Source organism: Lepisma saccharinum, chromosome 22, assembly GCF_977018435.1.
Source record: "Lepisma saccharinum chromosome 22, izLepSacc3.1, whole genome shotgun sequence".
NCBI classification, from domain to species: domain Eukaryota; kingdom Metazoa; phylum Arthropoda; class Insecta; order Zygentoma; family Lepismatidae; genus Lepisma; species Lepisma saccharinum.
The window spans coordinates 55,624,531-55,640,154 of NC_139250.1; positions in this window are offsets into that span (position 1 = coordinate 55,624,531).

Below are 15,624 nucleotides of genomic sequence, written 5' to 3' on the forward strand. Positions count from 1 at the left end.
TATGGTTGCCACAGTATTTCAGATGCTCAAGTAACTTGTTTTTAGCAATTTCTGCATTCACTTCACAAACCCCATTTATTATTTTTTTACCATCAAATACAGTCAAACATCTTCTACACAACTTGAATATTTTATTAGATTTGTCTACTTGTTTTCTGGCCAAAGTTTCAAGACTGTGTATTAGAGTGTAATGGCATGTGTCATCCCCTTCAATTAAGAGCAGATCAATCGGAACAGCAGAATCATCATCAGGTGTACTGATTCTGAGAGGTGCTATCAAGCAATTGCCACGGCCAGTAGAACAAATATATACATTAATAGATAATTGTTTACCATTGATATCCCTGGCCTTTTTTTTCAAATTTATCCATATTCTGAACAGACATTGGATATTCTAAACCCTCCATTGCTTCATCAAAATCATGTTCATGCTGTTTATAATAACTTATTCTCTCAAGATGCCTTAAAACTGGAAACAAAGCAGCTAAAATACACCACAGAAAACATTTCTCATCATTATTTTCTATGTTAACCACGGCTCTTTTGTTTTTAATATTGGCAGGTAATGGCAAAATGTAGATGCTTGTAATGGGCTTTATTCAGAAATATTAACATGGAGCTTGTGTGGAGTTCCGCATAGGCTCCATCCTGATTCTTTTGCTGCAAATTCAGAGTGTTTAATATTCAATTGATCTATCAAACTGCTTATTATTTTGTCTGAATTTGTATTTGATTATATAGCTACAGTTTCTGTTATGTGGGGCTGTGTAAATTTTGTGCCATTTGGTTTCTTATATTGTGTAAACAATTTGAGGGACAGCTTATAAGAGCCATTTTGTGCATTTAGAATTTCCTGCACATCAGGATTTGTACTGTTCAAAAAATTCTTAATATCACATCTTGGCTCTGATACAAAACGGTGATCCCTAAGTTGGCCAGCAAAACTGCTATGGATGGGTTCATAGCGTGGCTGCTTTGCCGGTCTAGCATTAACAGATGTTTCAAGCTTCCTTTTCAGACCAGATGTAGATGGTTGTGGGGGCAATGTTGATGACTGTACAGAACAAGTACCCATATGTTTATATGTGAAATATTCCATGCTGTATTTTCTATGGCATTTTGGGCATATTTTTGTGGATGTTCTGCATTTTTCTGGATCACAATTCTTTTGGTGCCTAGCCCAATTGGGGCTGGTTATATTCTTATTGCATTGATTACAATATTTTTGAGTTGGCATTTTTGTTGTTGGTTTATTATATAAAATTTCTTGGGATTCAAATCAAAATTCTATGCTTAATAAAAAATATCAGTTGGGTTCATCAATGTGCTTTGTATACTTAGTGTGTGTGTGTGTGTGTGTCTATGTGTGTTAATATTTTTGGATTTTGTATTTATATAAAATTTCTTGGGGTTCAAATCAAAACTCTATACTTAATAAACCTATGACAGGTTGTATAAAGCTGATAGCCTACTTGCACAAAGGTAGAATAAGTACAGAAGCACTGCCCTAGCACAAATGCATGTCTACACAGGCATGTCCTAGAAAAACAATAACCTAATACCATGTGTCATGTATTGATCTTGTATATATAACAAACTGGGGCAGATATAAACCCTTTGTTCAATATATTACAAATATGTTTGATATGAATAATAAAAAATTCTGTATATTAAATCAAATAGATTTATAATTCAATTTATATAAATTTGCAATATTTTTGTGTTTTAATTATAAGATTCTATATTATTAATATAGAATAATATAGAATAATATATTCTATATTATTATTTAATTTTTAATAAAAAATATGAGGAGCACTGCAACAACATACCCTTACTCCTCAGCCACTCTCACAATACTAGCTGATATGTAATGCAAAATCTCTTTATATAGCATAAGCACGGACCGCATTGAAAACATCTGAAACAATAAGCCAATCAGAATATGCCACATCATCACATTATGTCATAACCAACCAATCAGAAAACAACACATGCCTAATAATGTATTGCATAATATTGGATAATTATTTGTTGCACAACATGATGCAATAGAAATAAACCAGAAATAGGCCACAAGTGAACCGGAAGTGGACCGGAAGTGACCGGAAGTAGACCGGAAGTATACTGGAAGTGACCGGAAGTGGACCGGAAGTGACCGGAAATGGACCGGAAGTGGACCGGAAGTAAATATATGTGGGTGTGGGTGGGTGTGGGTAGCTCTTATAAGCATTTTTGGCTTAGTTTTAAGTGTAGCCAAAACAATATCAAGAGGGGCCTATTTTTAACAAGCTTATGGACAACAATCTCACAGATGTAGCTTTTGTAAGTGTAGGCAAATCTGCCTGAGGGGGCTCATCATTTCACAGGAAATTCCCGAGGGCATTTTTACAAAAATCTTGGGTTAGACAGAGTACCACACTTGGGCAATAAGCTCATATGCACATCTTGAGCTAGTTTTAAGTGTAGCCAAATCTGCCTGAGGGGGGCTCATCATTTATCGGGTTTATAATGTATACTTTTACACTACTTGAAAGTGGCGGCTTTAAAGGAAAACGAAGTTTAATGAATCATTTTTAATCAGATGTATCGATATTTTAAACTATAAAAGTGCTATTAGTGCAGAGCATGCAAGTAGTGGCAGTGAAGTACCATGATAACAAAATTGTTAATAATAATTATAGTAATGTCGACAGTGAACAAAACAAAGGGTATCCTAAGGGCTCAAATTGTATAAATCCCGCTCTGCCTGCACTACATTTTGCAGACAAACGGGGCTTTGGCGTCTAAACTCACAATCAGTCTGTGGGTTGCATACTGCCTATGCGTATTTGTTATCCTTCGCATCAATTTCGTCCTAATCTTTGCGATATGCCAAAATAGACAGAAGAGGAAGTAAAATAAATCAAATCGATCGATAAATAACAGCACCAAATGTCTTTACCTTCATCAAATTGAGGATTCCTATCGAAAATCTCGCTTATAATATGAGGGTTATAGAATGAATGATGAAACAGACTCTTCGAACAAACACAACTTCGTGTACAGATTTTATCCGGGATGCGAACTTGGGACACCGAGTTTTGTAGCACGCTACGCTAACTAATCAGCCACAGAGCCGAACTGAAATAATTTGTGCTCGCGGGAGTTATTCCCGAGACGTAAACGTTGTAACTGGGAAGATAAAAAAGAGTGTGTTGCATTGGCGCCTTCAAGTCTGCGCAGAAAAGTCATCCACGTCAGTTACACAACACTGCAACTTGATTTTGTGATTTCAAAGGTGAATAGCATGTATTCCCTTACTTCTGGTCATTGTGTTTCTGTATAACCATGGGGTCCCGGGTTCGATACCCGGTAGAGGGACATAGGATTCCAGATTAAACTGTAGGTCCAGTTCGATTAGCCTTACTATGCATAAAGTGCACATAAAACACCAAGTCAATCAATTGTGTTTCTGTAGTCGAACTTAGAGATATGCATCCGAAAAGAAATGTTAATTCAATGATGGTGGATTAAGGGGGTTGCTTTGTTAACTGACTGTAGCAATTAGTTATACAAAATTAAATCTTTATAGGTAAGCTCACCTAAAAAATTCTGGAATTTTTTACATTTTTATACAAATGGCAAGTTAATGTACTTGAAGGTTTGAGACATCGCAGAGGGTGGATGTGGTTTTTGAAGGACTGCTGAATTCGCCGCCTTACTCCTACAAGGAAAGGGGGAAACTATTCGTTCAAAATGTATATACTCTTATCGTAACGTTAGTTAGCAATATAGAAAGAGGGTAGGAGAAATTTGTTTTCAGCACTCTGTCTTTTTAATATTTCGGATGCATGAGAATCACGGACTTGAACTTTACAACAGAAAAAATGAAAAATTACTTGCAACTCCCCCTCTTTCCCCCCAAAAATCTGCTGCTACCAGGGGGCTCTGGTTCTACTCTAACTCCGCGCTTGTAATCCGAGGAGACGGATTTATTCACATATATTTACTCACATGTTAGTCATTCATGAAAATCCGCCCTCTTAGTATGTCATTCCCAATGAATAGAACTTCGGAGGTATAGCTCGCATACTTTGAAACAGTGTTTGTTAAAAAGAACCTACGAAACTTGGCTCACGTCAAAATAGAGGCCTAGCAATCTTTGTATTCCTCGTCCCCATCTGTCTCCATATCGATGGCGGGGCAATCGTTTCACGGTTAAGCTCTCGCAATTAGCAATATTTTATCATTACTGCAAGAATTGTGTGTTAGCTTCCTTTCCTTTATGCTTACTTGTGAAATCTCGATTATTTATTTCAATTTCACTGGCTTTTATAGTTTTTATTCTTATTTTTAACATACGTATATTGTATTTTAACCTGTTCAAAAGATGTAACTTGTTTCTCTAATATCTAGACTTGAAACACGATCAATTTGTACTATTTTTATACCTTACTTAAACCTGTTCTTCCAACAAAAATGAATTGTGTTATTTAAGTCACGACTTTACAATCTTAAGATCTGTAGGAATTGAACAGGAAAGGGTCTCAAATTACATTAGCTTTGCCTTTTATCGGCTACAATTGAATTGTACCTATTCTGGCTCAAGAGGAAAAGACAGAAGAGGATAGGTGGCAGCCAAAATGTTAAATGAATGAGAATCTGACCAAAGAACCCTTGCAGAAATATTATACGTATAAGACTTGATTGCGTGCATGAAACCATTGTTTAACAAAATAACTGCAGTTAAGACTGGAAGAAGTTTTCTATTATCCCTAGCTTATCCCTGGCGTACAATAAACGTAGACAGACTACTTACATAAGGGAGGCCTCAGAGTCCCACACATTTTCTTCTTCTTTAACATTACAATTCAAGACACAATCTTTTAAATGAATCATTTCTTCCTTTGTTGTTCATATAGCTGCAGTTATATAATATTGCACGAGTGTCACACACAAATTTTATCATTCACTAAACCTGAAAATAACATGTTAATGTTGAATCAATGATTTATCTTGTTTACATATGAGCAGTTCTATAGTTGTTATAATAATTACATTAATTACCATAATTACCAACCAATTGTACACTGTTACAAGGTACACAAGTTCCTTGGCGGAACATACATCTGTATGGGGGCTGATAGGCCCTCAAAATAAATGTTCCTTGTATGTACGTTACCTTCATCATTTTATGAACGAAGGCAATTGAGAAATATTGGTAGCGAACATTGTAATTGACTTTAATTTATTTTCATTTTTTTAATACAAATATCAACAGTTGAAAATTCGATAAAAAAGAGGTGGTGGGTTTGGAGTTTCCCCCCCCCCCCGCCCATCACGGGTAATATATTGCTAACAAATAAATCATTTTAATTAAGAGCGCGGGGGAAGGGGCTGTAGGGAAACTAATTAGGTTATACACAATACAGTAGGTATCCTGGCTCCCACGGGAGTCCCGTGGATGATCTAAGGTCAATTTTTTTCCGGCCATGTCCATGCATAAAACGGCTCTGGAGCTCACCCAGCCTCAAACAAACGGGTGTATAGGATTATACGTGGGGGTTGGGAGGGGGTTAAAGGCGGCAAGAACGTGCTGCTGATCACATCACCTCCAAATTGGCCTAGACTGAAGAGTATGTGAGGCCCTACAGATCTCTTTAGATAGTCTGATTGTCTGGTCATTGCTACGAGACTAAACAAAATGCTGAAGGACTACATTTAGAATATAATAGTTATATTTGCTTTGTACCTTCAATCACTGCCACGAGCACTGTAGGTGCAATGCCTATCAAGTGCGTTTTCCGAGATCATGGCGGTGGATGTGATTTTCCACAATGAATTGCGGGGGAGTTGTTCGTTTAATATCATCCAATGGAAAGTGAACCACTGAGGCTCTAACGGGGGGGGGGGGCAATGACGGATCGCATCATTTCATGTGATACCGTTACCACTACGTCATCGGGATCAATTGCAATAGCGGACAGCAGTCACACTATTTCTCCATCTTTCTTTGCAGTTGACGTTAATTATTTGTGCAGTGAACTTGAAAGAAATAGGGAGTACTTATTTCCCAACTAACTTTCCTATGCACACGCCACTGTTGCTTGGGCTTGTTCACTTAGAAGAGAATCCGAAACTCGAGCTCTGTAGCACACAAGTGGCGATACAACTCCAGAAGGTTTTGCGCCAGAGACAGAGAACGGTTTAGTAACGGAGGTTCGGTTGGAACCTGCATTTCTACAGTCGTGGCTTTGTTCCACTGCTTTGGTTGCGAGGAAGAATTTTGACAGGTGTCTGTATATCGCTGCAGGATTGATGCAAGGGGGTAATAAAAGAATGTTAATGCTAGTATTTACCTCGTGTGATATAACATGGGGATTATTATCTCTCTTTGGATAAAATTAACAACTGCAAGATAGCAAAGTATTTAATCAGAAATCAACAAATGAATACAGCATTTACTTTTCTTTACCTTTTGATGTATTACCAAAGGAATTAGCTGTCTTTGTTTTTAAATACTGCCGATTCTGTGCGTAAATGCAGTCACTAACCCTGCCCCCAAAATGGTATGTTTACTGTCTCTTCCAACGCTCTCTATTTCTAATGATTTACTTATTGGCCTCCTCAGGCAGACGAAACTGATATGCGAATTCGAACCCAGAATTTTTGGAGCTGTGATTATGAGTCGCAGTCATAGCTGCGATATATAAAAGGAAGTTTAGATTACAATTCTGTTGAAGTAGGAGAATTTTTCGTAAGTAACGAAAGCGCTTTGCTCATATCAGAATAGCACCTTTCAGTAAACAAAGGATTCATTGATTGACTTTGTGTTTTAAGTGCACTTTATGCACAGTTTGGGTAATCAGGACTAGACCTACAGTGTAAAGTGAAATCCGAACCACTATGTGCCTCCACCGGCTATCGAACCCAGGACCCCTAGATTACAAGGCGACGACGTTACCACTACGCCAACAGGGATGTCCCAGTAAACAAAGAAAACACTATACGAGCACAAAGAAGTGTAACAGTGTAAAATTTTCTTTCTCTTGTTCTACCTACTAAACACCCGATATCATCACACCTTCAAACACCAACCCTAGTTTTGGTTATCGTCAATATTTCCTTGCACACATGAAGCAAATGAAAATTGATAAAGGAAGGCATGGTGGTGCGTACGAGGGAAGAGGGTGCCAGTGGGGCCTGAGTGTCCTCTCATATGTCCTCAAAAAAAAAAAAAATATGTATAAACAACCAATACAATAATGAAAATAATGTCTCGTGTGCTGTCTCCAAATTTGAATGTTAACAGTTGTGTCGTTCTCGAGTTACAACTGGGGCCTACCCGCTGTTCGATACCCTGTGGAGGCACATAGTGGTTCGGACCCCACTTTAAACTGTAGGTTCAGTCCCAATTAGCTTTACTCTGCAGAAGTGGACTTAATAAAATACTTACCAAAATCAATCAATCAATCAGTCGAGTTACAGCCGGTAGGGTGGAGCGACTTGCAGCCAAAGCTGAAAACCATCTGAAGAGTTGACCTTTCGTTCGGGATTCACCAGTGCTTGTCGAGTGCAAATGATTTTGACCAATACAATAAAATAATGGTAACAATATCCACAATAGTTTTCAAAATGATCTACGTAATCTGTACGATGTTTCTAAACGAGAAATATTATACTTGAGAGCAAAAAGGATTCAAAGTAGACTCCGATTAATTTGATTTATTTAACATCGCATTTTTACTACTTTCGGGTAATTGCGAAGATAAGGGTGAATGGTAATATGATCAGATTGATGAAGTGACAATCACAAACCTATATGTACGACACAACCCAGGCACCAGAGACTCGTTAGTCTGACAAATGCAGTTCAGGGTCAGACTCCAAGACACACATTTTGGCGAAGTACAAGATAATTTCAACTATATTCTTCTTATTCAATTTATTCGACATAGCATGCAGTTTTTCTTGCATAACAATTGTGTTACTCAATTCTAATTACATTTTTTTATGTGTAAATATTTAGCGTACTACATACTGCACGAGAAATTACTCAACTCGATTTATATAGGACCTCCGTAATCTGTTTTTCACGGGGGGGGGGGTGCAAGACTGATATAGCAGTCACCGTTTTGCTGGTGTGTATTAACGTTTTTCGTAAATTAACATAATCGGCCTGTAATGAAGATGTCTCCGATTCGATTTTCAGTGGCGGCACATATAAATAGTGTAAATACCGTCACAACTCACAATAATAAGGTGATAATTCATACCCATAAACAATAAGGTCAAATATTTATCTTCATATACCTAATGGTTTCTGTGAAAGGGGGGAAATGAACGCATGACAATTAAGCTAACACTGTCCAGATAGGCAACTGAAACACCCCTTAACACTCCCATGCATGCATATGTGTGTGATGGGTAGGGAGAGGAGAGCGTATAGTTTAGAATTCCATTACTTACGTCTTTAAGTGACATTTCAAAAGCTGAATATCTGTTCCTCAGCATCATGAAACATGACCTTGAGACTGCGTATCGTATTGTTAACTAAATAAGGACGGAGAAAAGAATGGTAATTGGACATTATTGATTGTTATGGTGTACTTCACTTTTCTTTTCTGCCACTTTTGACTAATCGCGAAAGTAGTAGGGATAATACTTTAGACCTAACAATAGACCCGTTAATTGACATTAATGGCTTTTTTATTCATTTTCGAGGGGTGACGCTATTGTTATTTAATCTAACGCCACGTGTCGTGGGTGGAGGAGGAGATGAGTCATCGATGACTCATGCACACGTGTGAGTTTGAAATTAATGGTTTTCCATTAGTGCACAAAAGACACTATTATGTATTCCGTTTTTGACCTAAGCTAACACTATTGTTGTATATTATATATGCGTTTCTGCCGGATATGAGTCACAGATGATTTATACAGACGTTGGAGTTTGGAATTAATGGTTTTTCCATTAAGGTACAAAAGACACTATTGTGGAGTTCGTTTTCGGACTATTCTAACACTATTGTTGTATATTATATATGCGTTTCTGCCGGATATGAGTCATGGGTGCTTTATACAGACGTGGGAACTTGGAATTAATGGTTTTTCCATTAATGTACAAACGCCATTTTGGCGTCGGTGGTGAGTCATATTTGGTATAATTAAGGATCCGAATTTACCCGTATTCAATCGGTGCCGACGCGTTCGATCGGAGGTAGAAGATATTATAACACATGTTCGCTTTAAAGGCGAAGAAATTGAACGATGTATCCTATATGAAAACGAAGTATGCGAGCAGAATCCATGTTATTAATATTAACCTGTTACGGAAGAACCTGTTATGTGGTTGCATTCATCGGCACCCCCAAACCGCGCGCGTTCATGGACACGTGAGGGGAAAAAAAGTTCTCTATTGTTACGGCCCCCATCGCTTGGTCTTCTTCCGAAGTTGAATGGAAGTCAAGTGTCGCCAAATTTTTACACAAGAGTATTGATTTTCTTTGAGGTTCCAATTTTATTTGGTGGAAGTAATCTACGCGGTATTTCTGCCGCCTTTTGTAACATTGCAAAGACTATTTAACCTAAGGCGTAACGAATTTGGCTGAACTAGGAACATTCTGTTCCAGTATCTACAGGTTAAAGTGGATGCGATCCACTATTTGCTCTTATTTCTGGGTTGCGAACCACGGCCCATTTGATTATTGGGTTATAAACATCAGGATTCATGTAAAATTGACCAGATGTTTTTACTGTTAGAGACAATATTTCGCATTTTTTGTGTATTTTTACTCAGAAAACGCTATTTGAACGATTCAAGCAAGAGTTCGCATGGGAATTTAGACACACAAACTGTGTTTCTTCAACTTTAGCTGAAATTTAGGTTTATTTTTTACTCTAATATCACAATTTCTTCTATTCAGGCAACATTTTTTATTAAATTTTGGACTCACAAAGACATTTTTCAACTTTTAACTTGTTATTTTAAAAGTTTATTTCCATTTTTTACTCTAATATCACAATTTCTTCTATTCAGGCAACATTTTTTATTAAATTTTGGACTCACAAAGACATTTTTCAACTTTTAACTTGCTATTTTAAAAGTTTATTTCCATTTTTTACTCTAATATCACAATTTGATCTATTCTTGCAGAAGTGTTTATTGCAATTTTGACTTGCAAAGATAATTTTTTCAACTTCTTTTATTATTTTTTCTATTTATTGCCTTTTGTATCTTATATTTTTAATTCTTAACTTTGAGTTTTGTTCTTTATTTAAAAAATTTCTCTAATCACTAAGGAAGAAGTACTTTTAAGTAAAACTGTACCCACAAAGTTTATTATTACTATTATTATTATTATTATTATTATTATTGTTGTTGTTTTTGTTTTGATGTAGTTGTTGAATCTTGTTGTTGTTGTTAGGGTTTATTGACTTCCACTACGCTATTTTTGGTTTGCTTCGTAGGAAAGTTTGTTTATTTTAGAGTTTCCTCGGTATTTTCTTACTGTTAGGGTAGGTAAAGTTTCCTAAATATATGAGTAGGGTTCCATATATTCTTGTTCTTGCATGTTTTTCATATGATGTGATCACAACAACTCTCCAAGTGCTTTTACTGCATGTTTCCATTTTTATTGAGGCTTAGTGATTCCTAGAGCCACTTTATGCATGAGAGAAAGCTTGAAAATTTCGATCTCAGATAGCCGTCAACCTTATGTCAGAGTATTTTCGAGTATATTTTAGACTTATTATGGGGCAGTAGAATATCACGGCTTGCTTATTTTTTAAGTATGTTGCGCAGTTATTGTATTTTTGCTTTTGCTTTCTAGATAAACTGTATGAAATGTTTAATATTTGTACTTTTTTTGCACTTATAAGAGGCCAAACTTTTACTGTAACTAAAATTATTATCTCTCTAAGCACTGAAACCCCTTTACCAAGAGTACTATAACTGAATGTTTATTAATATTGTTTCTTTCATCCCTTAAATATAACTACTTAACAATATAATGACAAATCACAGGACAAGACGATGTTAGCAGATGACTACGTGGCTCTTAAGTCCACCTGCCAAACTTTTCTTACCATGCTATTTACCCTTATAGTCTTTTATTCGGGGTACGTTTCAAGTACTACTTGACTTTTTGAGTGTTTGATTAACACCAGGGGTTATTTGTATCTGTTATGCTGTATTATTTGAGGCTTCTTTTTTTTATTCTACAATCACTATATGTCCCTGAGAACTAAATTTCCACTGACTGAAGCTTAAAGCTTAGGCTCTACAGCATGTTGAATGGTTAAGCACTGGTCAATATGAATTTTACAGAGGCTAGTAGGAGGCATAGGAACACACGCCAGAGCCTTATTAGCGTGCAAGAAGCATTTTCAGGGAGTACTACGAGGAAACGAAGTTGATTTTTTTGAGGGCTTTACCAGTTACACAGCCAATATTTGCTATTTCAAGTAACTACATGTACCAAAACATTTTACAGCCCAACACTAACTAGACTTCAATTTATATTTTATTAGGTGCTAAATGTAGCAAGAACACTGATTGTACATACTTTTGAGAATCCAACTATTTCAGGATTTTTTCTATGTACGCATATTTTTATTGATTACTAACTTTAACAGACCAATCAGGAAGACGCCAAAATTCACTAAACTTAGTACTATAGTGTATGTGATTGCATGAAAAGTAGAAATTATAACAACCACAAGATTTCGCTTTTTTTGCTTTTGGGACTAATCGTGACGCTGAGGATGAATGGATGGCCAAAAATCTTAAGGACTGGATGTATTTTACCACTACAGACGCCTATGTAGAAACACTAGAGTACTGTTAGCTTTCAAAATTGAGGTTATACTGTACTGTTTTTTAAATATTTCGTATTTGGCACGCTTAACAAGTTACATTTATATCCATTTCAGGACAAATATTGCTAAAACTCTCAAATTAATGTGTACAACTTTTTATTTCTGCTATCAAAGGAATTAACAATCCTATTTTACAAACAAAGGGTATTGTTTACACTTTATTTACTTCAATCTGAGACTAATATTTTACAGTAATTGAATCATTCAGCCCTAGTCAATATTTTACTGCATCAGAAAGTTTGTTATTAATCTAATAAGTATCCTATTTTGTGATATTCTAATGCAAACGTTGTTTAATTCACTGGTTATAATGCAAACTTTTGCACAAATTCGATATATTCACTACCTTCCAACCAAACAATTGTACTTATTTAGCGCATTTCATTTATATTTCTTGTAATTAACTTATGTTTCTTATAATTAACAAACTAAACTAATTACTTTGGCATGTTAAAAACCTTATTTTTTACTATTTCCTATTCTATCAGGTTCTATATTGCTGTTTTTATCAATTATGTAAGGCCACACTCTGGTAAATGCACATATATTCTCTTTTATACACACGCACGTCACACACACACACACACACACACACATTTACACACTTATACGAACATACATCTGACGTTTTTCAATATTTTGCTATGAAGTTTGCATCCACGCTATTCAAACAAGGGCAGGCAATGTAGTATTTATGAGTATTAGTAATCCCAAAGTGGTGTTTTTGGTGTCCAAGTTCAGATGAGAGGCTGCTATGTGCCTTTTGCAGGGGATTGCATGTGAAGTGTATGCATATTGAGCATTATTGAGTGTGTAGGCTTCCAAGTTTTGCTGTTATTTTCCTATAATTCTGTGAGACTGTAGAGAGTTCTCCCTTTTCAACCAGTTTTCTTTCATTGATTGGATACTTTTTGGGAACTTAGCAGTTTTTTATGTTATGAAGCAGATTGTTGTAGAATATTTTGCATGGTCTTTTGTGATATTGAGTGCCTGCTGTAACGGAAGTAAGTATCTTTCCTTCTTGTGTTGATGTTCTCGTGTAGGTTTCCTATTTTCGGTCAAGTTGCAGTAGGGAACTTAGCAGTTTTTATGTTATGAAGCAGATTGTTGTAGAATATTTTGCATGGTCTTTTGTGATATTGAGTGGGTGCTGTAATGGTAGTAAGTATCTTTCCTTTTTGTGTTGATGTTCTTGTGTAGGTTTCCTATTTTCTGTCAAGTTGCAGTACTTAGAATAATCGCTACTGTCTTATTGATCTACGAAGCTCCTTTGAATAATCATTTGCATGTGACCCTATACTCCACGTTGTACTTTGTTCTGGGAGCTATCTTTTGAAGCCTTGGCATTCTGCTAGTACAGTATTATTATCGTAGAGGTAAATTAGTTCGTGAAAATATGTATTTTTCTGATTAACTATAGTCGCTTAGTTGTTCTAGCAGGTATAAGTAGTTACTGCTGATGTTGTTAATTTTCTATTCGCAGGGGCTATGTATGATGTAGCGTATTTGTGTTGGCTGTCCCTTTTATTCCTATGTTGTTGAGTTTCTCCATAAGCATGTCCTGTTTTACTCTATTCTATGCCTTGTTGCTGCTAGATATCTGAGGTATGTTGCTGGTTCATATCTGAGTTAGCTTGTTTGACTATCTATTATTTTTGCTATGGCTGTGGCTATTGATGTCCCTTTCTGAATTCCATGTTGGTTTCTGTTTATCCTTGTTGCTGCTTGTTATCTGAGTTAGGTTGTTTGACTTCAGGACTATCCTTTTTTAACTTTATTGTTGATTGCTTTTTTGTTTATTTCCTTATTTGTTTTTATTTGTTTACTGAATCTATTTGTTTTGTGTCTTGTAATATTATTTACTATAGTAACAAAATTATTTTCCTTCCATCCCACATTTATTATTCTGAGCAACAGAACTTCTCCTTCTTTCCTATATATTTGATTATTTCTGGTGTAAAGTACATTTTTTCAAAGTGAATGTTTTAAAAGTACAATTTTTACAAAGTTAATGTTTTAAAAGTACAATTTTTACAAAGTTAATGTTTTAAAAGTACAATTTTTACAAAGTTAATGTTTTAAAAATACTATTCTTTCAAAGTTAATAATTTAAGAGTACAATTCTTCTGCTATTTGAACTTTTGTACAATTTTGTTATTATTGTTAAAATAAATATGTTAGTTGATATAAAGTTACAGTAAATTTTCAGGAATTTATATATTAAATTTCAAAATAGTGTTACTTGCTAAAGATAGCGGACAAAATAAATTAAACTTCGACAAATACTGAACAAGAAATATACAAGTAATAATTTTGTTACTATAGTAAATAATATTACAAGACACAAAACAAATAGATTCAGTAAACAAATAAAAACAAATAAGGAAATAAACAAAAAAGCAATCAACAATAAAGTTAAAAAAGAATAGTCCTGAAGTCAAACAACCTAACTCAGATAACAAGCAGCAACAAGGATAAACAGAAACCAACATGGAATTCAGAAAGGGACATCAATAGCCACAGCCATAGCAAAAATAATAGATAGTCAAACAAGCTAACTCAGATATGAACCAGCAACATACCTCAGATATCTAGCAGCAACAAGGCATAGAATAGAGTAAAACAGGACATGCTTATGGAGAAACTCAACAACATAGGAATAAAAGGGACAGCCAACACAAATACGCTACATCATACATAGCCCCTGCGAATAGAAAATTAACAACATCAGCAGTAACTACTTATACCTGCTAGAACAACTAAGCGACTATAGTTAATCAGAAAAATACATATTTTCACGAACTAATTTACCTCTACGATAATAATACTGTACTAGCAGAATGCCAAGGCTTCAAAAGATAGCTCCCAGAACAAAGTACAACGTGGAGTATAGGGTCACATGCAAATGATTATTCAAAGGAGCTTCGTAGATCAATAAGACAGTAGCGATTATTCTAAGTACTGCAACTTGACAGAAAATAGGAAACCTACACAAGAACATCAACACAAAAAGGAAAGATACTTACTACCATTACAGCACCCACTCAATATCACAAAAGACCATGCAAAATATTCTACAACAATCTGCTTCATAACATAAAAACTGCTAAGTTCCCTACTGCAACTTGACCGAAAATAGGAAACCTACACGAGAACATCAACACAAGAAGGAAAGATACTTACTTCCGTTACAGCAGGCACTCAATATCACAAAAGACCATGCAAAATATTCTACAACAATCTGCTTCATAACATAAAAAACTGCTAAGTTCCCAAAAAGTATCCAATCAATGAAAGAAAACTGGTTGAAAAGGGAGAACTCTCTACAGTCTCACAGAATTATAGGAAAATAACAGCAAAACTTGGAAGCCTACACACTCAATAATGCTCAATATGCATACACTTCACATGCAATCCCCTGCAAAAGGCACATAGCAGCCTCTCATCTGAACTTGGACACCAAAAACACCACTTTGGGATTACTAATACTCATAAATACTACATTGCCTGCCCTTGTTTGAATAGCGTGGATGCAAACTTCATAGCAAAATATTGAAAAACGTCAGATGTATGTTCGTATAAGTGTGTAAATGTGTGTGTGTGTGTGTGTGTGTGTGACGTGCGTGTGTATAAAAGAGAATATATGTGCATTTACCAGAGTGTGGCCTTACATAATTGATAAAAACAGCAATATAGAACCTGATAGAATAGGAAATAGTAAAAAATAAGGTTTTTAACATGCCAAAGTAATTAGTTTAGTTT